This window comes from Entelurus aequoreus, linkage group LG09 (genome assembly GCF_033978785.1).
Source record: "Entelurus aequoreus isolate RoL-2023_Sb linkage group LG09, RoL_Eaeq_v1.1, whole genome shotgun sequence".
Taxonomy (NCBI): domain Eukaryota; kingdom Metazoa; phylum Chordata; class Actinopteri; order Syngnathiformes; family Syngnathidae; genus Entelurus; species Entelurus aequoreus.
Window position 1 is genome coordinate 64,198,109 of NC_084739.1, and position 25,585 is coordinate 64,223,693.

The window sequence follows — 25,585 nt, forward strand, 5'->3', positions numbered from 1 at the left end:
CAATAGAGTGTGTTTTACAATTGTTGATATCCTTTTTGACCATTATTACGATTATTAGTAATGACGAAATAAAACAAAACATTTGACAACGAGTCCTAAGTATGTACTTTTACTGCCATCTAGTGTCGACTTGTAATTATGTGTGCTATAAAAGGAGTAAAACATCAATAGAGTGTGTTTTACAATTGTTGATATCCTTTTTGACCATTATTACGATTATTAGTTATGACGAAATAAAACAAAACATTTGACAACGAGTCCTAAGTATGTACTTTTACTGCCATCTAGTGTTGACTTTAAATTATGTGTGCTATAAAAGGAGTAAAACATCAATAGAGTGTGTTTTACAATTGTTGATATCCTTTTTGACCATTATTACGATTATCAGTTATGACGAAATAAAACAAAACATTTGACAACGAGTCCTAAGTATGTACTTTTACTGCCATCTAGTGTTGACTTTAAATTATGTGTGGTATAAAAGGAGTAAAACATCAATAGAGTGTGTTTTACAATTGTTGATATCCTTTTTGACCATTATTACGATTATTAGTTATGACGAAATAAAACAAAACATTTGACAACGAGTCCTAAGTATGTACTTTTACTGCCATCTAGTGTTGACTTTAAATTATGTGTGCTATAAAAGGAGTAAAACATCAATAGAGTGTGTTTTACAATTGTTGATATCCTTTTTGACCATTATTACGATTATTAGTAATGACGAAATAAAACAAAACATTTGACAACGAGTCCTAAGTATGTACTTTTACTGCCATCTAGTGTCGACTTGTAATTATGTGTGCTATAAAAGGAGTAAAACATCAATAGAGTGTGTTTTACAATTGTTGATATCCTTTTTGACCATTATTACGATTATTAGTTATGACGAAATAAAACAAAACATTTGACAACGAGTCCTAAGTATGTACTTTTACTGCCATCTAGTGTTGACTTTAAATGATGTGTGCTATAAAAGGAGTAAAACATCATTAGAGTGTTAGTTTTACAATTTGAAGGGTCACTTAAAACATCACAAATGTGGTATAAAACCTGGAAAAAATGGAGGTATTTGTGGGCGACCGTCTCCAAAAGCTCCTGGCTGACTGGAAGAGCCAAGAAGGAAGTTCCCATTGAGGAAAAAAAGGTGGTTGCCGTGGGCGACGGCAGTGTTTGGCAGGCTGGAGAGCAGTTAATTAGGGGAGTGAAGCGTCACTTTGCGTATGGTTGGGGAACACTTGATGTGATGCGCTGGAGCAGGAACAGAATGTCAGCGTGTCACAGGATCAGCGCTAATTAGACAAACACACGGCTGCAATCAGCGCACGGTGAAGGATGTGCCCCCACTACTGCAGGTACAACAAGTGCTCCACTTCAAAAAGCACGATCGTTCGTGCAAACACCACAGGGAGGCATTTTGACATTTTAGTAAGCGGCAATTCAATTATTATCATTATATTATCATTATTGTTGTTATTATGAAAACAACAAAGGTTGATGCCTTGTTTTGATCCCTCTGTGTGTGTGCGTGCGTGTGTGCGTGTGTGTGTGTGTGTGTGCATGTGTGTGTGTGTGTGTGTGGCACAGGTGCACGTGCCAAGTTACATCTAATCAGTCCAAAAGGCTTCGACAATTGATGTTGTAGTTGTTGTTTTGCACTTGAAAATACTGTTTCCGTGAATTTGGTTTAAAACTACGGAGCCCCTAAAGCAGGGGTCACCAGCGCGGTGCCCGCGGGCACCAGGTCGCCCGTAAGGACCAGATGAGTCGCCCGCTGGCCTGTTCTAAAAATAGCTCAAATAGCAGCACTTACCAGTGAGCTGCCTCTATTTTTTAAATGTTATTTATTTCTAGCAAGCCGGTCTCACTTTACCCGACATTTTTAATTCTAAGAGAGACAAAACTCAAATAGAATTTGAAAATCCAGGAAAAATTTTAAAGACTTGGTCTTCACTTCTTTAAATAAATTCATACATTTTTTTACTTTGCTTCTTTTAACTTTCAGAAAGACAATTTTAGAGAAAAAAATGCAACCTTAAAAATGATTTTAGGATTTTTAAACACATATACCTTTTTACCTTTTAAATTCCTTCCTCTTCTTTTCTGACAATTTAAATCAATGTTCAAGTAAATTTCTTTTTTTATTGTAAAGAATATAATAAATACATTTTAATTTTATTCTTCATTTTAGCTTCTGTTTTTTTAACGAAGAATATTTGTGAAATATGTCTTCAAACTTATTATGATTAAAATTCAAAAAAATGATTCTGTAAAATCTAGAAAATCTGTAGAATCAAATTTGAATCTTATTTCAAAGTCTTTTGAATTTCTTTTAAAAATTTTGTTCTGGAAAATCTAGAAGAAATAATGATTTGTCTTTGTTAGAAATATAGCTTGGCCCAATTTGTTATATATTCTAACAAAGTGTAGATTGGATTTTAACCTATTTAAAACATGTCATCAAAATTCTAAAAATAATCTTTATCAGGAAAAATTACTAATGATGTTTCATAAATTTGTTTTTTAATTTTTTCAAAAAGATTCGAATTAGCTAGTTTGTCTCTTCTTTTTTTCGGTTGAATTTTGAATTGAAATTGAAGATAAACTATGTTTCAAAATTTAATTGTCATTTTTTTTTCGTGTTTTCTCCTCTTTTAAACCGTTCAATCAAGTGTAAATATCATTAATTATTAATAATAACATAGAGTTAAAGGTCAATTGAGCAAATTGGCTATTTCTGGCAATTTATTTAAGTGTGTATCAAACTGGTAGCCCTTCGCATTAATCAGTACCCAAGAAGTAGCTCTTGGTTTCAAAAAGGTTGGTGACCCCTGCCCTATGGGACATGGGGGAAAACATTTTTAAATAATTTTGATTTTTGATTTTTTTTTAGACATGTATCTCGTGCGCACGAGAAACTTTTTATAAAGTTCTAAAAATATATATATATATATATATATATATATATATATATATATATATATATATATATATATATATATATATATATATATATATATATATATATATATATATATATATATATATATATATATATATATAAAAATATATATATTTTTTTTAGACATGTATCTTGTGCGCATGAGAAACTTTCTCGTGCGCATGAGAAACTATCTTGTGCGCACGAGAAACTTTTTCATGTGCACGGGATAGTTTCTCGTGTGCACGAGATACATGTCTAAAAAAGGTATAATTTATTTTTATTTTATTTTTTTTAGACATGTATCTCGTGCGCATGAGAAACTATCTTGTGCGCACGAGAAACTTTTTCATGTGCACGGGATAGTTTCTCGTGTGCACGAGATACATTTCTAAAAAAAAAAAATTAAAATTAAAAAATTGTAAAAATTAAAATTTCCCCCATGTCCCTTTAGGGGCTCCGTATAAATCAAATCAGATGAAATGCAAGTTTGTTTGAAAAGGTTTAAAATTGTTGAACAAAAATAAGAATATGGTATCAAATGATTTAAGAGATTGAAAAAAGTCTGCCCAGGACCCCAGTTTTGCATTCGCAGCCATTAATTTCGAAGCTCATGTTTCACCTTTGGACTCCAAGGTGTAAGTAACCAGGAGCAGGTCAGGTGACGTCTATAATTACACACATGAAGGTAATTATCACGCTCCACTAATTGATGTTGGGTGAGTCAGTCAACTATGTGAACCACTACACTCCCAGGGGGCTGCGAAGGCAGGGGCGCCGCGAGGGATTTTGGGCCCCATGAAAAGAATCTTTACAGGGCCCCCAACACAGCGGCAACATTTTAATTTCATCATCATTAGGGGCCTCTCTGGGCCCCCCTCCATCATGGGCCCCTAGAATCCGTCTCCTAACCCCCCCCTTTTCGGCGCCCCTGTGCGAAGGTCAAGGGTCAGGTGGAAGTGGATTCAATGACGCTGCATAGTTGCAACGAATAAGTATTGAAATACCAGAATGAGTATTCAAATATTAGAATGAATATTCAAATATCAGAATGAGTATTCAAATATTAGAATGAGTATTCAAATACCATAATGAGTATTCAAATACCACAATGAGTATTCAAATACCACAATGAGTATTGAAAAGGTGTTTCCCTTTGGAGTCGGCATGTTGTCATTAGTGCATGGATGTGCTTATGTTAGCTGAGGTTTTTTTCCCTCGCCCCACACTGCACCCTCTACAGCAGGGGTGCCCAAACTTTTTCCACCGGGGGCTGTACACGGAAAAATTTCAGCATAGGGGGGCCATTTTGATATTTTTCATTTTCAAACCTTAACAAAATATATGGACTTTTAAAAAAAATTTTAACCTTTAGGGCTCCCGGGGACTATAAAGGGTCTCAGTCATTAAACTGTTAAAAATAAGTCAAATTATTTAATTTTTTTTAAATTTAACGCTTACAGTAAATCTCTATATCAACTTGAGGTTGCTATAAAGTTTTAAAAAAAAATGTTTTCTGTCAAAGACAACTTTGTTTTTTATAGTAAAACTGAAATATGCTGTATTTAGTCATTAAAGCCTTAAAAGATCAGTAATGCAGGACACCATTGATTTGAATTCTTTAATATTTTTGAGTAATCATAGTGAAAAGTTAAATAAAATCCTGCTAAATATATTTGGGATCCAAAAGGTCCCCCACTCATAAAGTGATACATTTGTATTAGTTTTTTTTTACTTTTAACACTTAAATTACGAGATCAACTTCAGATATATCTGTCCATTTTACGTTTGAACTATTATTTTGTTTGTTTTATGCTCTTTTGTCAAATAAAACTTTGATGCTTTTTTATGGCAACCACACAATATATGCAATATTTTTTCCACATAAAACCTTTTAAAGTGATATTTTTTAAGTAATCATTCATTATAACATAAATTTTTAGTCTTTTTTTTTTCTTTAGCAATGGCAAAAAAAAGAAAAAGAAAGACAAAAGAAAAAAACAGCCTGCATGGCAGCTTCTGTGTCAAAATTGCAACTTTTTCTTGTTAGATTTCACCACATTCCACTTTTTTAAAATGTTTTTTTAAATTTTTGCAATATTGTCAATTTTGCAGTTTTTGCAGAATGTGTGGCGGGCCGGTAAACAATTAGCTGCGGGCCGCAAATGGCCCCCGGGCCGCACTTTGGACACCCCTGCTCTACAGGATCACAGTTTGTGGTTGGCTTGTTTGTTCCCCCTCCTTCTTCCCTTTGTTTTCTTCGTCCCATCTCTTACTGGGAGGGCGCCGCCCACGTATTCATTCGAGTATTGAAATACTAATTTAAATATTTGAATAACCATTTGAGTATTTAAATACTCATTCGAGTATTTGAATACTCATTTGAATATTTGAATAACCATTTGAGTATTTTAATACTCATTCAAGTATTTGAATCCCCTTTCGACTAATTGAATACTCATTAGAGTATTTGAGTACTCATTTGAGTATTCGAGTACTTATTCTAGTACTTGAATAGACTAATTCGAGTACTTGAATACTCATTTGAGTATTTGAATACCCGTTCAAGTAATTGAATACTCATTTGAGTATTTGAATACCCGTTCGAGTAATTGAATACCCATTCGAGTATTTGAGTATTTATTTGAATACTTGAGTACTCATTGGAGTATTCGAGTACTCATTCGAGTATTAGAGTACTCATTCAAGTATTTAATTACTCATTCTAGTATTTGAATAGACTAATTCGAGTACTAATACTAATTTGTGTATTTGAATACCCGTTCAAATAATTGAATACTCGTTCGAATATTTGAATATCCGTTCGAGTAATTGAATACTCATTGGAGTATTTGAGTATTTATTTGAATACTTGAATACTCATTGGAGTATTTGAGTACTCATTCGAGTATTAGAGTACTCATTCGAGTATTTAATTACTCATTCTAGTATTTGAATAGACTAATTCGAGTACTTGAATACTCATTCGAGTATTTGAATACCCGTTCAAGTAATTGAATACTCATTTGAGTGTTTGAGTATTTATTCGAATATTTGAGTACTCATTCGAGTAGTTGATTACTCATTCTAGTATTTGAATAGACTAATTCGAGTACTTGATAAGTCATTCGAGTATTTGTATACTCTATCTAGTATTCGAATACTCATTCTAGTATTCCAATACTCATTGTAGTATTCTAATACTCATTTGAGTATTCGAGTACTCGTTGGAGTATTTGAATACCTATTTGAGTATTTGAACACTCATTTGAGTATTTGAATACTCATTTGAATATTTGAATAACCATTCGAGTATTTGAATACTCATTCAAGTATTTTAATCCCCTTTCGAGTAATTGAATACTCATTTGAGTGTTTGAGTACTCATTTGAGTATTCGAGTACTCATTCAAGTATCAGAGTACTTATTTGAGTATTTGATTACTCATTCTAGTACTTGAATGGACTAATTCGAGTACTTGAATACTCATTTGAGTATTTGAATACCCTTTCAAGTACTTGAATACTCATTTGAGTATTTGAGAATGTATATTCGAATATTTGAGTACTCATTGGAGTACTCATTCGAGTATTAGAGTACTTATTAGAGTATTTGATTACTCATTGTAGTACTTGAATAGACTAATTTGAGTACTTGAATACTCATTCGAGTATTCGAATACTCGAATAGACTAATTCAAGTAATTGAATACTAATTCGAGTATTTGAATACCCGTTCGAGTAAGTGAATACTCATTCGAGTTTTTGAGTATTTATTAGCATAATTGAGTACTCATTGGAGTATTCGAGTACTCATTGGAGTATTCGAGTACTCATTCGAGTATTTAATTACTCATTCTAGTATTTGAATAGACTAATTCGAGTACTTGAATACTTATTTGAGTATTTGAATCAATCAATCAATCAATCAATCAATGTTTATTTATATAGCCCTAAATCACGAGTGTCTCAAAGGGCTGTACAAGCCACAACGACATCCTCGGTACAGAGCCCACATACGGGCAAGGAAAACTCACCCCAGTGGGACGTCAATGTGAATGACTATGAGAAACACCCGTTCTAGTAATTGAATACTCATTCGAGTATTTGAGAATGTATTTGAATATTTGAGTACTCATTCGAGTACTCATTCGAGTGTTAGAGTACTTATTTGAGTATTTGATTACTCATTCTAGTACTTGAATAGACTAATTTGAGTACTTGAATACTCATTCGAGTATTTGAATACTCTATCTAGTATTCGAATACTCATTCTAGTATTCCACTACTCATTGTAGCATTCCAATACTCATTTGAGTATTCGAGGACTCATTGCAGTATTTGATTACTCATTCTAGTATTTGAATAGACTAATTAGAGTAATTGAATACTCATTCGAGTATTTGAATACCCGTTCAAGTAATTGAATAATCATTTGAGTATTTGAGTATTTATTCGAATATTTGAGTACTCATTCGAGTACTCATTCGAGTATTAGAGTACTCATTTGAGTACTCTTTCGAGTATTAGAGTACTTATTCGAGTAGTTGATTACTCATTCTAGTATTTGAATAGACTAATTTGAGTACTTGATTAGTCATTCGAGTATTTGAATACTCTATCTAGTATTCGAATACTCATTCTAGTATTCCAATACTCATTGTAGTATTCTAATACTCATTTGAGTATTTGAGTACTCACTAGTGTTTGAATACCTATTTGAGTATTTGAACACTCATTTGAGTATTTGAATACTCATTCTGGTATTTGAATACTTATTCTGGTATTTGAATACTCATTCTGGTATTTGAATACTTATTCTGGTATTTGAATACTCATTCAGCCCTTTGAGACATTTGTGATTTAGGACTATATAAATAAAAATTGATTGATTGATTGATTGATTGATTGATTCTAGTTAGTTTGCTGAGGTTTTTTTCCCTTCTTCCCATCTCTTACGGGGGCCGCCGCGCCGTCATATCGTTTTTCTGCTTCCTGGACGGGATGACACGTCTCGTATATTTTAAACAATTCATCAATCCACTTTATTTATTATTATTATTTCATTATTTGACATGTTATTGTGCAAATAAGCCTTACACGCAGCGCGCCACCATGCTAGTTCCTTCCGTGCCGGGTGGCGCCGGCGACACTGACGGAGCGCTCGCACGGCCGACGATATCGATCCCGCGCACGTCGTAACACGTTAGTGATAAATGAGCACGCCAGTCGGCCATCTTTCTGCAGTGTTCTGTGGGAAGCGCTAGTCGCAATTAGCATGTTTGACGATGATACGCCGCTCCGCCTTATTCAACAGGACGCCGCCAGCTGGCCGGGCGGGCATTGTGTCACATGGTTATGTTGTGGAAGGATAGTGGGAGGAGTTAGGACAGGTGAACGCCTCGTCCGCTAATGATCATTAACGAGATAACGAGATGACTCGACACTCGCCACATTATCACTCTGAGTATTGGCTGATCCCCACATGAAGTCGGTATCAGCGGGAATCATCGGACTGGTATTATTCTGGAGTCTACACGCTCACGTGCACACTCACGTGCACACTCATGCATGAATGCGTTGTGATTCGTCCGCGCAGGTTATTAATGCTGAATACACACTTTTTAATAGAAAGCAGGGCTGCAACAATTACTCAATTAATTAATCTCCCATTGGCGTTCTCTTGCTTCTATTCATGGTTTAATGAGTGTTAGGAACCTTTAAGTCTGCAGACATGGTTTATAGAGGTGTGTGTGTGTGTGTGTGTGTGTGTGTGTGTGTGTGTGTGTGTGTGTGTGTGTGTGTGTGTGTGTGTGTGTGTGTGTGTGTGTGTGTGTGTGTGTGTGTGTGTGTGTGTGTGTGTGTGTGTGTGTGTGTGTGTGTGTGTGTGTGTGTGTTTAAGAATGTACACCCGATTGCCAAAATATTGCCTCTCTATATTTTATCACAGTCGTGATGACAGTCACGTCAATAAGACGTGTCATTTAAAAATGTCCAAATGTCCCAAAACTAGTCCCCAATCCTTTGGCCTAACGATTACAGTTTTTAACATGCAATTAAAGTTTTATTATTCACAACCATCCATCCATCTTCTTCCGCTTATCCGAGGTCGGCTCGAAGGGGGCAGCAGCCTAAGCAGGGAAGGCCAGACTTCCCTCTCCCCAGCCACTTGGTCCAGCTCCTCCCGGGGGATCCCGAGGCGTTCCCAGGCCAGCCGGGAGACATAGTCTTCTCAACGTGTCCTGGGTCTTCCCCGTGGCCTCCTACCGGTTGGACGTGCCCGAAACACCTCCCTAGGGAGGCGTTCGGGTGGCATCCTGACCAGATGCCCAAACCACCTCATCTGGCTCGTCTCAATGTGGAGGAGCAGCGGCTTTAGTTTGAGTTCCTTCCGGATGACAGAGCTTTTCACCCTATCTCTAAGGGAGAGACCCGCCACCCGGCGGAGGAAGCTCATTTCGGCAGCTTATACCCGTGATCTTGTCTTTTCGGTCATAACCCAAAGCTCAAGACCATAGGTGAGGATGGGAACGTAGACCGACCGGTAAATTGAGAGCTTTGCCTTCCGACTCAGCTCCTTCTTCACTGCTAGACCCAACTATATCAAAATATCCCCTAACCAGCCCCAGACGTTTGTCCTTAGTTCTATTAGTTTTTAAGTTTTTCACATTTTGTTGGTTATTAATCATAACTTAAAAATGTATAGTAGTTGACGTAGCACAAATGATTGGGACTGGTTCGGGGACATTTGGACCAGGTGAGGGGGGGGGGGGGGGGTGTCAAACCCTGACTGTCACTTCCTGTCTGGTCTGAAGGTGGCGCTGCAGGGCCAGCCTGCTGACTAATCCTGCCAGAGGGAAGTGGCGCCGCTCCGATATGCAAATGAGGCCAAGGCAGAACATCAAACTCTGCTCAGCGTAGCGATCAGATTGATTTTGTGCTGAAAACTCGGCAGCTTTCTCGGGCTTTATGGGGAGCAAGGAAAAAAACCATGAATTGATATAAGATATGAACGACTGTTAGATAACGACAAAATCTTTAAACGGAGCTTGCAGAAGCAGGCAAAGAGAGATAAGCTGACTTGTTCGCGTCGCGTACGAGGCGTACGGAAATGTCAGGATATGGTACATGCAGAACAGTACTTCTATGACCGAGTTACTAGACCTCCGTCAACAAATACTTCAAATAGCTCAACTTCAAGGCCTTTGATCGAGTCCCTCAGGAAGTCCTGTGCAGAGTGTTTAGAGAATACGGGCAATCGGACTGTCTGATTATGGCAGTCCTCTCCCTGTACGATCGTGTCAGAGCTTGGTCTGCATTGCCGGCAGTAAGTCGGACCCGTTTCCAGTGAGGTTTGGACTCCGCCAGGGCTACCCTTTGTCACCGGTTTTGTTTACAACTTTTATGGACAGTCAGGGCGTTGAGGGGATCCACTTTGGTCTTTGCTCTTTGCAGACAACGTGGTTCTGATGGCTTCATCTGGCCAAGATCTTCAGCTCTCACTGGATCGGTTCGCAGCCGAGTGTGAAGCGACTGGGATGAGAATCAGCACCTCCAAGTCCGAGTACATGGTTCTCGTCACGTACAAGGCGTACAGAACTGTCAGGATATAGTACATGCAGAACAGTATGTGTATTACTGAGTTACTAGACCTCGGGCAACAAATACTTCTTATATGCAGAACAGTACGTCTATTCCTGAGTTACTAGACTTCCACCAACAAATACTTCTTACATGCAGAACAGTACGTCTATGACTGAGTTACTAGACCTCGGTCAACAAATACTTCTTATATGCAGAACAGTACATCTATTCCTGAGTTACTAGACCTCGGTCAACAAAAACTTCTTATATGCAGAACAGTACGTCTATGACTGAGTGACTAGACCTCGGTCAACAAATACTTCTTATATGCAGAACAATACGTCTATGACTGAGTTACTAGACCTCGGTCAACAAATACTTCTTATATGCAGAACAGTACGTCTATTACTGAGTTACTAAACTTCCTTTAACAAATACTTCTTATATGCAGAACAGTACGTCTATTCCTGAGTTACTAGACCTCGGTCAACAAATACTTCTTATATGCAGAACAATACGTCTATGACTGAGTTACTAGACCTCGGTCAACAAATACTTCTTATATGCAGAACAGTACGTCTATTACTGAGTTACTAAACTTCCTTTAACAAATACTTCTTATATGCAGAACAGTACGTCTATTCCTGAGTGACTAGACCTCGGTCAACAAATAATTCTTATATGCAGAACAATACGTCTATGACTGAGTTACTAGACCTCGGTCAACAAATACTTCTTATATGCAGAACAGTACGTCTATTCCTGTGTTACTAGACTTCCGCCAACAAATACTTCTTACATGCAGAACAGTACGTCTATGACTGAGTTACTAGACCTCGGTCAACAAATACTTCTTATATGCAGAACAGTACATGTATTCCTGAGTTACTAGACCTCGGTCAACAAATACTTCTTATATGCAGAACAGTACATCTATGACTGAGTGACTAAACCTCGGTCAACAAATACTTCTTATATGCAGAACAATACGTCTATTACTGAGTTACTAGACTTCCTTTAACAAATACTTCTTATATGCAGAACAGTACGTCTATTCCTGAGTTACTAGACCTCGGTCAACAAATACTTCTTATATGCAGAACAGTACGTCTATTCCTGAGTTACTAGACTTCCGCCAACAAATACTTCTTACATGCAGAACAGTACGTCTATTACTGAGTTACTAGACTTCCTTTAACAAATACTTCTTATATGCAGAACAGTACGTCTATTCCTGAGTTACTAGACCTCGGTCAACAAATACTTCTTATATGCAGAACAATACGTCTATGACTGAGTTACTAGACCTCGGTCAACAAATACTTCTTATATGCAGAACAGTACGTCTATGACTGAGTGACTAGACCTCGGTCAACAAATACTTCTTATATGCAGAACAATACGTCTATGACTGAGTTACTAGACCTCGGTCAACAAATACTTCTTATATGCAGAACAGTACGTCTATTCCTGAGTTACTAGACTTCCGCCAACAAATACTTCTTACATGCAGAACAATACGTCTATGACTGAGTTACTAGACCTCGGTCAACAAATACTTCTTATATGCAGAACAGTACATCTATTCCTGAGTTACTAGACCTCGGTCAACAAATACTTCAAGTAGCTTAACTTGAAGGCCTTCGACCGGGTTCAAACTGTCTGATTGTGGCAGTCCTCTCCCTGTAGGATCGTGTCCGAGTTTGGATCGGGTGAGAACCTCTGTCATTCAGGAGGAGATCAGAGTCAAGCCACTGCTCCGCCACATGGACAGGAGCCAGATGAGGTGGTTCGGGCATCTGGTCAGGTTGGTAAGGTATTTAGGGCACATCTGACCGGTAGGAGGCCATGGGGAAGTCCCAGGACACGTTGGGGAGACTATGTCTCCCGGCTGGCCTGGGAACGCTTTGGGATCTCCCGGCAGGAGCTGGACAAAGTGGCTGGGGAGAGGGAAGTATGGGCTTCTCTGATAAGGCTGCATCCCCCACGACCCGACCTCGGATAAGCGGAAAGAAGATGGATGGATGTGTCTCAAATTAAAGTACTTCAAACAAGTTGATTTCAGACCACGTCTATTCTGCACGCAGGAGCAGCTTTCAACAGATGCACATTGACACCGCTTAGTGGAATTAGCAAGCGCGGCTATCATTAGCGCATTAGTGCAATGTTTATGTCACGCAGGCAAAAGGAGGCTATAATTAGTCGTCTCAGGCGTTGACTTTTGTGCACCTGCAGGCTCTTTGTCAACAACCTTGGACCGCCCTTTCTGGATCACGCCGCTAAGATGAATATGGATAACATGCTTGATGTCAATGTCGTATATTTGTTGGTCGTGCGATGGGTGAAGAGCCAAGAAGGCGCCAACAAGGAATCGTCGAACAAAAAGCTGTATTTGTTTCAGCGAGCCTCAGACTGGAACTGCAGCTTCCAGGAGAAAGAGTATGGGCCGGATCTCTCTTCTGCTGTCTTCTCGGACAACTGTCCTTAAATACCTTTTACACAAAGACCCCCACACTTCGGAACTCTAGCCTTGAGCAAGTCTGGACAAAAGCCCAGCTTGTTGTTTGGCCAGTCAACCTATTTCCTGTGATCGGTTGGAGTTGGGTGAACTCCGACCCCTATCCTCTACTCCTACTTGTGAGGGCTTCCTATCCGATGTTGCTAGTGTCTTTACACTTCCTCCTAAACTCCAAACCTACATTCCTGTAGGATCCCAATTTCCTGGGGGCCAAGAGCCACCACTCTAAAGTTATAATTTGTAACCAAACATGTTTATTATGATGGGTTATGTTTATTAAAGGAAACGTTATCATGAAATATGAATTATTAGTAATAAAGTAGAATTATAGTTTGTAACCAAACATGTTTATTATGATGTCTTTTGTTTATTAGAGGAAAACTAAACATGAAATATTAATTATTAGTAATGGAGTAAAATTATAGTTTGCAACCAAACATGTTTATTAGGATGTCTTATGTTTATTAAAGGAAAAGTAAACATGAAATATTAATTATTAGTAAAAAAAAAAGTAGAATTATAGTTTGTAACCAAACATGTTTGTTATGATGTCTTATGTTTATTAAAGGAAAAGTAAACGTGAAATATTATCAATATTGGAGTAGAGTTATAGTTTGTAACCAAACATGTTTATTATGATGTCTTATGTTTATTAAAGGAAAAGTAAACATGAAATATTAATTATTAGTAAAAGAGTAGAATTATAGTTTGTAACCAAACATGTTAATTATGATGTGTTATGTTTATTAAAGGAAAAGTAAACATGAAATATTAATTATTAGTAATAGAGTAGAATTATAGTTTGTAACAAACATGTTTATTATGATGTCTTATGTTTATTAATGGACAAGTAAACATGAAATATTAATTTATTAATGATCTGTATTAGAGTAGAGGTATAGTTTGTAACCAAACATGTTTATTATGATGTGTTATGTTTATTAAAGGAAAAGTAAACATTAAAAATATTAATTATTAGTAATAGAGTAGTTATAGTTTGTAACCAAACATGTTTATTATTATGTGTTATGTTTATTAAAGGAAAAGTAAACATGAAATATTAATTATCAGTAATAGAGTCGAGTTATAGTTTGTAACCAAACATGTTTATTATGATGTGTTATGTTTATTAAAGTAAAAGTAAACATGAAATATTATCAATATTAGAGTAGAGTTATAGTTTGTAACCAAACATGTTTATTATGATGTGTTATGTTTATTAAAGTAAAAGTAAACATGAAATATTAATTATTAGTAATAGAGTAGAATTATAGTTTGTAACCAAACATGTTTTTTATGATGTGTTATGTTTATTAAAGTAAAAGTAAACATGAAATATTATCAATATTAGAGTAGAGTTATAGTTTGTAACCAAACATGTTTATTATGATGTGTAATGTTTATTAAAGTAAAAGTAAACATGAAATATTAATTATTAGTAATAGAGTAGAATTATAGTTTGTAACCAAACATGTTTTTTATGATGTGTTATGTTTATTAAAGTAAAAGTAAACATGAAATATTATCAATATTAGAGTAGAGTTATAGTTTGTAACCAAACATGTTTATTATGATGTGTTGTGTTTATTAAAGGAAAAGTAAACATGAAATATTAATTATTAGTAATAGAGTAGAATTATAGTTTGTAACCAAACATGTTTTTTATGATGTGTTATGTTTATTAATGTAAAAGTAAACATGAAATATTATCAGTATTAGAGTAGAGTTATAGTTTGTAACCCAACATGTTTATTATGATGTGCACATAAATGATAATACTGCTTATTACTGCTGGGGCGAGGCCAACATGGCGGCCTTTTTAGCGCGGGCGATGTTTGGAGTGGCGACGCCCTTTGAGCAGCCCGGCGAGGATTTAAAAGCTCTGAGGGCGTCCATCAGTCACATGACCAGGCGTGCTGCAGCGTAAATAACGCGCTGACAATGACGTCCTCGCCATTAAAAGGAGTCGTTAGGAGAAGCGTATGGCTTGATTTGTATCATTACACACGCGCAACATGAGTGTGACATTAGTGATGGCGCTAGTCAAGAGTTGTTTGCGCCATTATTCTGAAGGACAAAAGTGACATCATGCAAGCCTTTGTTTTGGTAGCGTGGATTCATCGTAAACTGACTGTCAACACCTTTATTGATCAAACATGATTATCTTTGTACATAATAAAATGTCAATAAAAATACAATGTGTGCATCAAATGTGATTATTATTATGTACATAATAAAGTGTCAATAAAGTTACAATGTGTCCATCAAATATGATTATTATTATTAGATACATAATAAAGTGCCAATAAAGTTACAATGTGTCCATCAAATATGATTATTAATGCACATAATAAAGTGTCAATAAAGTTACAATGTGCACATCAAATATGATTAATATTGTTCATAATAAGTATCAATAAAGTTGCAATGTGTACATCAAATATGATTATTATTATTCACCTAATAAAATGTCAATGAAATTACAATGTATGCATCAAATGTGATTTTTAATGTACCTAATAATGTGTCAATAAAGTTACAATGTGTACATCAAATATGATTATTAATGGACATAATAAAGTGTCAATAAAGTTACAATGTTACAACCACCGTTACCTTCAACAACAACAACACTACTAATCATGGCATATATATATATATATATATATATATATATATATATATATATATATATATATATATATATATATATATATATATATATATATATATATATATATATATATATATATATATTAATGATTTTTTTTTCTTTTTACTTTTTTTTTGTCTTTCCATGATGGCAGGTGAGGCCGTGCCTCCCCCTGCCTCTAGTGACGGCATGCCACTGCTTTCTGGTATCCTACAAGGTGTGTGGGCTGACAGTGGCAGCTGATGGGAGTGAGGACCAGCTCATTTACTGCTTCAAGGAGGGACAGCCATGTCAGGCAGGCAGAGAGATGCTGTTGAGGGCTAGACAGCAGGCGGCTGCTGTGGTTCAGGAAGAGGAGGAGAGTGATGAGGAACAGCAGTTCCTCAATGAACTTGGGATTGAAAAGGAGGATGATGATGAGGGGGGGGTGAGGGAGAGGAGGAGGAGGAGGATGAGTGGGGTTGAGTTGCATTTGGGGTTGCGTTTGCTACAATATTATTGTTTTGATGGTTTTATAGAGTACTTGGTACCATAATTGTATTTTTCCTGTATGCTGCTTTATTTAAAACTTGGAGTACTGTAGCCTTTATTTTATTTAAGTGACAGTATTATTGTTCTGTTTTGATGGTGTGTTTTTTAATACTTGAGTACTTGGTACCATCATTTTATTTTTCCCGGTAGGCTGCTTTATTTAAAAAGTTTATTTATTTTTAGTATTGGTATTCTATTTGACAATTGTTGCAGTACTGCCATGTTGAGGCCTTGTTGATCTCTTGTCTTTTGATAGTCTTGTTTTTTTGTTTGTATGTTTACAATAGCTTTTACATATAAAATTGTTTATACGAAAAAAAAAAATACTGGACAGTAACCATTGTAACCAAGTAATGGCCTGGTGCAGGCTGGTGCAAAAATAAATAAAAGCCTTGTGCAAATAACCGCCCATGTCCTAATAGCCGCCCGGGGTCTGACCCCATTTTGTGGAATAAACGCCCGGGCTACTATTTGGTAATATACGGTATATACCGTATTTCCTTGAATAGCCGCAGGGGCGCTAATCAATTTAAAACCTCTTCTCACTCCTGCGGTTACCAAAACCATGCGGAATGGGCAAGCATGCGCTAATTATTTTAAAACCTCTTCTCACTCCGGCGCATACCTTATCATGAAATGCACATTTAATAAAAAAAAAAAACGTTATTATGATCTTACCTTTACTTGTAAATGGGTCCATGTGCAGCTGCTTCTGGTCAAAGGCAGTCTTTCTTATCTTTCTTCAATTTTAAAAGTCTCTGGAGATGTTCCTTTAATTATTACCTCCTGCTTCGATTGAAAGTCCAGTTTAGAAAACTGTTTTATTTTAGATATGTAATCCTCCATCTTAAAAGTGCAAGCAAACAATTGCTGCTCATGCTTGCTGCTTGTTGTCTTCTTCTGCAGTACCTGTCTCCTGCAGTACTGGTAGTCGCAAGAAGGATCACTAGCGCCCTCTACCACCAGGAGGCAGGAGTCATTTAATGACTCATATTTGACCCGGCGGAAGTGCCAAGCATGCGCTAATTATTTTGCGAAACGAGTTTGACCCGGCTGTAATTCTAGGCGAGGTCCTGACCCGGCAGTCCTTCATCCTGGACCCGAGTCAAGACTTTGCTGTGCTGACTTCTCGTCCCCAAAGAGTTTTCCATTCAAAGAGCAACATTTGTTGCAGCGCCCGTGATTTAGTGTTGTGCTAAGCTGCGGCTGCTAATAAAGTGCGGGGCTGGAAGCCGCAGCTTAGCTCCACTGCAGCAGTTACAAGAACAGTAGCCATTAATTATTGAACTTCTCAGCATTGCGGAGACAAACAACAACACGGCTGAGACCACATGCTGAAGAAAATATATGTCTTTTATGGACTACACACCACACGTCTTGACACTCCACAGGAACTAAATATGTGTCAACATATCTCCTCTTATTTACAAACAAACATACCACAGTGTAATAAATACTACAAACAAACATACCACAGTGTAATAAATACTACAAACAAACATAACACAGTGTAATAAATACTACAAACAAACATAACACAGTGTAATAAATACTACAAACAAACATAACACAGTGTAATAAATACTACAAACAAACATACCACAGTGTAATAAATACTACAAACCAACATAACAGTGTAATAAATACTACAAACAAACATAACACAGTGTAATAAATACTACAAACAAACATAACACAGTGTAATAAATACTACAAACAAACATACCACAGTGTAATAAATACTACAAACAAACATACCACAGTGTAATAAATACTACAAACAAACATAACACAGTGTAATAAATACTACAAACAAACATAACACAGTGTAATAAATACTACAAACCAACATAACAGTGTAATAAATACTACAAACAAACATAACACAGTGTAATAAATACTACAAACAAACATACCACAGTGTAATTAATACTACAAACAAACATAACACAGTGTAATAAATACTACAAACAAACATAACACAGTGTAATAAATACTACAAACCAACATAACAGTGTAATAAATACTACAAACAAACATAACACAGTGTAATAAATACTACAAACAAACATAACACAGTGTAATAAATACTACAAACAAACATAACACAGTGTAATAAATACTACAAAAAAACATACCACAGTGTAATAAATACTACAAACAAACATACCACAGTGTAATAAATACTACAAACAAACATAACACAGTGTAATAAATACTACAAACAAACATAACACAGTGTAATAAATACTACAAACAAACATAACACAGTGTAATAAATACTACAAACCAACATAACACAGTGTAATAAATACTACAAACAAACATAACACAGTGTAGTAAATACTACAAACAAACATAACACAGTGTAATAAATACTACACTAACTTCATAAGTAGTAATTACTGTTCAGAGAACCCACAGTTCAGATCTTATTACAGTTTTTCCTTCAGCTGTGAATATTAATGAGTCAAGACAATTCAAGTCACAGACATGTAATATTCATGTTACTTTATTTAGTCAAAGACTAATAATCATGTTACTTTATTTAGTCAAAGACTAATATTCATGTTACTTTATTTAGTCAAAGACTAATATTCATGTTACTTTATTTAGTCAAAGACTAATAATCATGTTACTTTATTTAGTCAAAGACTAATAATCATGTTACTTTATTTAGTCAAAGACTAATATTCATGTTACTTTATTTAGTCAAAGACTAATATTCATGTTACTTTATTTAGTCAAAGACTAATATTCCTGTTACTTTATTTAGTCAAAGACTAATAATCATGTTACTTTATTTAGTCAAAGACTAATATTCATGTTACATTATTTAGTCAAAGACTAATATTCATGCTACTTTATTTAGTCAAAGATTAATATTCATGTTACTTTATTTAGTCAAAGACTAATATTCATGTTACTTTATTTAGTCAAAGACTAATATTCATGTTACTTTATATAGTCAAAGACTAATATTCATGTTACTTTATTTAGTCAAAGACTAATATTCATGTTACTTTATTTAGTCAAAGACTAATAATCATGTTACTTTATTTAGTCAAAGACTAATATTCATGTTACTTTATTTAGTCAAAGACTAATATTCATGTTACTTTATTTAGTCAAAGACTAATAATCATGTTACTTTATTTAGTCAAAGACTAATATTCATGTTACTTTATTTAGTCAAAGACTAATATTCATGTTACTTTATTTAGTCAAAGACTAATATTTATTTAGTCAAAGACTAATATTCATGTTACTTTATTTAGTCAAAGACTAATAATCATGTTACTTTATTTAGTCAAAGACTAATATTCATGTTACTTTATTTAGTCAAAGACTAATATTCATGTTACTTTATTTAGTCAAAGACTAATATTCATGTTACTTTATTTAGTCAAAGACTAATAATCATGTTACTTTATTTAGTCAAAGACTAATATTCATGTTACTTTATTTAGTCAAAGACTAATAATCATGTTACTTTATTTAGTCAAAGACTAATATTCATGTTACTTTATTTAGTCAAAGACTAATATTCATGTTACTTTATTTAGTCAAAGACTAATATTCATGTTACTTTATTTAGTCAAAGACTAATAATCATGTTACTTTATTTAGTCAAAGACTAATAATCATGTTACTTTATTTAGTCAAAGACTAATATTCATGTTACTTTATTTAGTCAAAGACTAAAAATCATGTTACTTTATTTAGTCAAAGACTAATATTCATGTTACTTTATTTAGTCAAAGACTAATATTCATGTTACTTTATTTAGTCAAAGACTAATATTCATGTTACTTTATATAGTCAAAGACTAATATTCATGTTACTTTATTTAGTGAAAGCCTAATATTCATGTTACTTTATTTAGTCAAAGACTAATATTCATGTTACTTTATTTAGTCAAAGACTAATATTCATGTTACTTTATATAGTCAAAGACTAATAATCATGTTACTTTATTTAGTCAAAGACTAATATTCATGTTACTTTATTTAGTCAAAGACTAATAATCATGTTACTTTATTTAGTCAAAGACTAATATTCATGTTACTTTATTTAGTCAAAGACTAATATTCATGTTACTTTATTTAGTCAAAGACTAATAATCATGTTACTTTATTTAGTCAAAGACTAATATTCATGTTACTTTATTTAGTCAAAGACTAATATTCATGTTACTTTATATAGTCAAAGACTAATATTCATGTTACTTTATTTAGTGAAAGCCTAATATTCATGTTACTTTATTTAGTCAAAGACTAATATTCATGTTACTTTATTTAGTCAAAGACTAATATTCATGTTACTTTATATAGTCAAAGACTAATATTCATGTTACTTTATTTAGTCAAAGACTAATATTCATGTTACTTTATTTAGTCAAAGACTAATAATCATGTTACTTTATTTAGTCAAAGACTAATATTCATGTTACTTTATTTAGTCAAAGACTAATATTCATGTTACTTTATTTAGTCAAAGACTAATAATCATGTTACTTTATTTAGTCAAAGACTAATATTCATGTTACTTTATTTAGTCAAAGACTAATATTCATGTTACTTTATTTAGTCAAAGACTAATATTTATTTAGTCAAAGACTAATATTCATGTTACTTTATTTAGTCAAAGACTAATAATCATGTTACTTTATTTAGTCAAAGACTAATATTCATGTTACTTTATTTAGTCAAAGACTAATATTCATGTTACTTTATTTAGTCAAAGACTAATATTCATGTTACTTTATTTAGTCAAAGACTAATAATCATGTTACTTTATTTAGTCAAAGACTAATATTCATGTTACTTTATTTAGTCAAAGACTAATAATCATGTTACTTTATTTAGTCAAAGACTAATATTCATGTTACTTTATTTAGTCAAAGACTAATATTCATGTAACTTTATTTAGTCAAAGACTAATATTCATGTTACTTTATTTAGTCAAAGACTAATAATCATGTTACTTTATTTAGTCAAAGACTAATAATCATATTACTTTATTTAGTCAAAGACTAATATTCATGTTACTTTATTTAGTCAAAGACTAAAAATCATGTTACTTTATTTAGTCAAAGACTAATATTCATGTTACTTTATTTAGTCAAAGACTAATATTCATGTTACTTTATTTAGTCAAAGACTAATATTCATGTTACTTTATATAGTCAAAGACTAATATTCATGTTACTTTATTTAGTGAAAGCCTAATATTCATGTTACTTTATTTAGTCAAAGACTAATATTCATGTTACTTTATTTAGTCAAAGACTAATATTCATGTTACTTTATTTAGTCAAAGACTAATATTCATGTTACTTTATTTAGTCAAAGACTAATATTCATGTTACTTTATTTAGTCAAAGACTAATATTCATGTTACTTTATTTATTCAAAGACTAATATATTCATGTTACTCTATTTAGTCAAAGACTAATATTCATGTTACTTTATTTAGTCAAAGACTAATAATCATGTTACTTTATTTAGTCAAAGACTAATATTCATGTTACTTTATTTAGTCAAAGACTAATATTCATGTTACTTTATTTAGTCAAAGACTAATATTCATGTTACTTTATTTAGTCAAAGACTAATAATCATGTTACTTTATTTAGTCAAAGACTAATATTCATGTTACTTTATTTAGTCAAAGACTAATATTCATGTTACTTTATTTAGTCAAAGACTAATATTCATGTTACTTTATTTAGTCAAAGACTAATATTCATGTTACTTTATTTAGTCAAAGACTAATAATCATGTTACTTTATTTAGTCAAAGACTAATATTCATGTTACTTTATTTAGTCAAAGACTAATATTCATGTTACTTTATTTAGTCAAAGACTAATAATCATGTTACTTTATTTAGTCAAAGACTAATAATCATGTTACTTTATTTAGTCAAAGACTAATATTCATGTTACTTTATTTAGTCAAAGACTAATATTCATGTTACTTTATTTAGTCAAAGACTAATATTCATGTTACTTTATTTAGTCAAAGACTAATATTCATGTTACTTTATTTAGTCAAAGACTAATATTCATGTTACTTTATTTAGTCAAAGACTAATATTCATGTTACTTTATTTAGTCAAAGACTAATATTGTCTGTAATTGTAAGTATTTAACTATCATAATGAACTATTTTCATTTATTTCATACAGCAGAAGTTGCTTTGTTGGTCACTCTATAAAAATGTTAATTGCTGCCTTCCTTTAATGGCCGACTCGTGATTAGCAAATAGCATGTGTGATTCCACCACAATGACTCGTGATTAGCTAATAGCATGTGTGATTCCACCACAATGACTCATGATTAGCTAATAGTATGTGTGATTTCACCACAATGACTCGTGATTAGCTAATAGCATGTGTGATTCCACCACAATGACTCGTGATTAGCTAATAGCATGTGTGATTCCACCACAATGACTCGTGATTAGCTAATAGCATGTGTGATTCCACCACAATGACTCGTGATTAGCTAATAGCATGTGTGATTCCACCACAATGACTCGTGATTAGCTAAGAGCATGTGTGATTCCACCACAATGACTCGTGATTAGCTAATAGCATGTGTGATTTCACCACATTGACTCATGATTAGCTAATAGTATGTGTGATTTTACCACATTGACTCGTGCTTAGCTAATAGCATGTGTGATTTCACCACATTGACTCATGATTAGCTAATAGCATGTGTGATTCCACCACAATGACTCGTGATTAGCTAATAGTATGTGTGATTTCACCACATTGACTCGTGCTTAGCTAATAGCATGTGTGATTTCACCACATTGACTCGTGATTAGCTAATAGCATGTGTGATTCCACCACATTGACTCCGGATCAACAAACAGCATGTGTGATTCCACTGTATTGACTCCTGATTAGCAAATAGCATGTGTGATTCCACTGCATTGACTCGTGTTTAGCAAATAGAATGTGTGATTCCACCACATTGACTCGTGATTAGCTAATAGCATGTGTGATTCCACCACATTGACTCGTGATTAGCTAATAGCATGTGTGATTCCACCACATTGACTCCGGATCAACAAACAGCATATGTGATTCCACTGTATTGACTCCTGATTAGCAAATAGCATGTGTGATTCCACTGTATTGACTCCTGATTAGCAAATAGCATGTGTGATTCCACTGCATTGACTCATGTTTAGCAAATAGAATGTGTGATTCCACCACATTGACTCGTGATTAGCTAATAGCATGTGTGATTTCACCACATTGACTCGTGATTAGCTAATAGCATGTGTGATTTCACCACATTGACTCCGGATCAACAAACAGCATGTGTGATTCCACTGTATTGACTCCTGATTAGCAAATAGCATGTGTGATTCCACTGCATTGACTCGTGTTTAGCAAATAGAATGTGTGATTCCACCACATTGACTCGTGATTAGCTAATAGAATGTGTGATTCCACCACATTGACTCGTGATTAGCTAATAGCATGTGTGATTTCACCACATTGACTCGTGATTAGCTAATAGCATGTGTGATTCCACCACATTGACTCCGGATCAACAAACAGCATGTGTGATTCCACTGTATTGACTCCTGATTAGCAAATAGCATGTGTGATTCCACCACATTGACTCGTGCTTAGCTAATAGCATGTGTGATTCCACCACACTGACTTGTGATTAGCTAATAGCTTGTGTGATTCCACCACATTGACTCGTGATTAGCTAATAGCATGTGTGATTCCCCCACATTGACTCCGGTTTAGCAAATAGCATGTGTGATTTCACTACATTGACTCGTGATTAGCGAATAGCATGTGTGATTCCACCACATTGACTCCGGTTTAGCTAATAGCATGTGTGATTTCACTACATTGACTCGTGATTAGCGAATAGCATGTGTGATTCCACCACATTGATTACTGATTAGCAAACAGCATGTGTGATTCCACTGCATTGACTCCTGATTAGCAAATAGCATGTGTAATTTCACCACATTGACTCGTGATTAGCAACTGGCATGTGATTGGATGCCCAATGAGTAAAGATTGGAGGTCTGCAGAACATTTATCCTGGTTTACCATGGACATGTTTTAATGAGTGTTCACTAATGATGAAGAAGAAAGCAACAATCAGCAAAAAGTCTCACATCCTAAACACTTCAAAGATTATTTCCATCAAGATCAAATAAATAAAATGAATATGAAGCTTTTGTTTTATTTTCTTTACTTATACATTGCACACGTGTCATGTTTATTTTATTTATTCTTTTTTTCTTGTAATTGACTTTAAATATTTACTTGCTGTTGGAAAATGACAGAGAAGAATGATTGAGGAAGAAGAATGTTGTCAATTTGATGCTTTTTTAAACAAACACACACACACACTCACACACACACAAACACACACACACAAACACACATACAAACACACACTTAAATACATGCCTAAACACACAGCTAAACACACACTCACACACACACAAACACACACACACAAACACATCTAAACACACACCTAAACACACAACTAAACACACACTTAAACACTCACTCACAAACACACCTAAACACACACCTAGACACACACCTAAACACACACTCACACACACCTAAACACACGCTCACACACACCTAGACACACACCTAAACACACACTCACGCACACACCTAAACACACACCTAGACACACACCTAAACACACACTCACACACACCTAAACACACGCTCACACACACCTAAACACACACTCACACACAACTAAACACACACCTAAGCATACATCTAAACTCACTTAAACACACACTCACACACACACCTAAACACACACCTAAACACACACTCACACACACCTAGACACACACCTAAACACACACTCACACACACCTAAACACACACCTAAGCATACATCTACCCACACACCTAAACACACACTCACACACACTCACACACACCTAAACACACACTCACACACAACTAAACACACACCTAAACATGCATCTAAACACACACCTAAACACACACTCACACACACCTAGACACACACCTAAACACACACTCACACACACCTAGACACACACCTAAACACACACTCACACACACTTAAACACACACCTAAGCATACATCTAAACACACACCTAAACACACACTCACACACACCTAGACACACACCTAAACACACACTCACACACACCTAGACATACACCTAAACACACACTCACACACACTTAAACACACACCTAAGCATACATCTAAACACACACCTAAACACACACTCACACACACCTAGACACACACCTAAACACACACTCACACACACCTAGACATACACCTAAACACACACT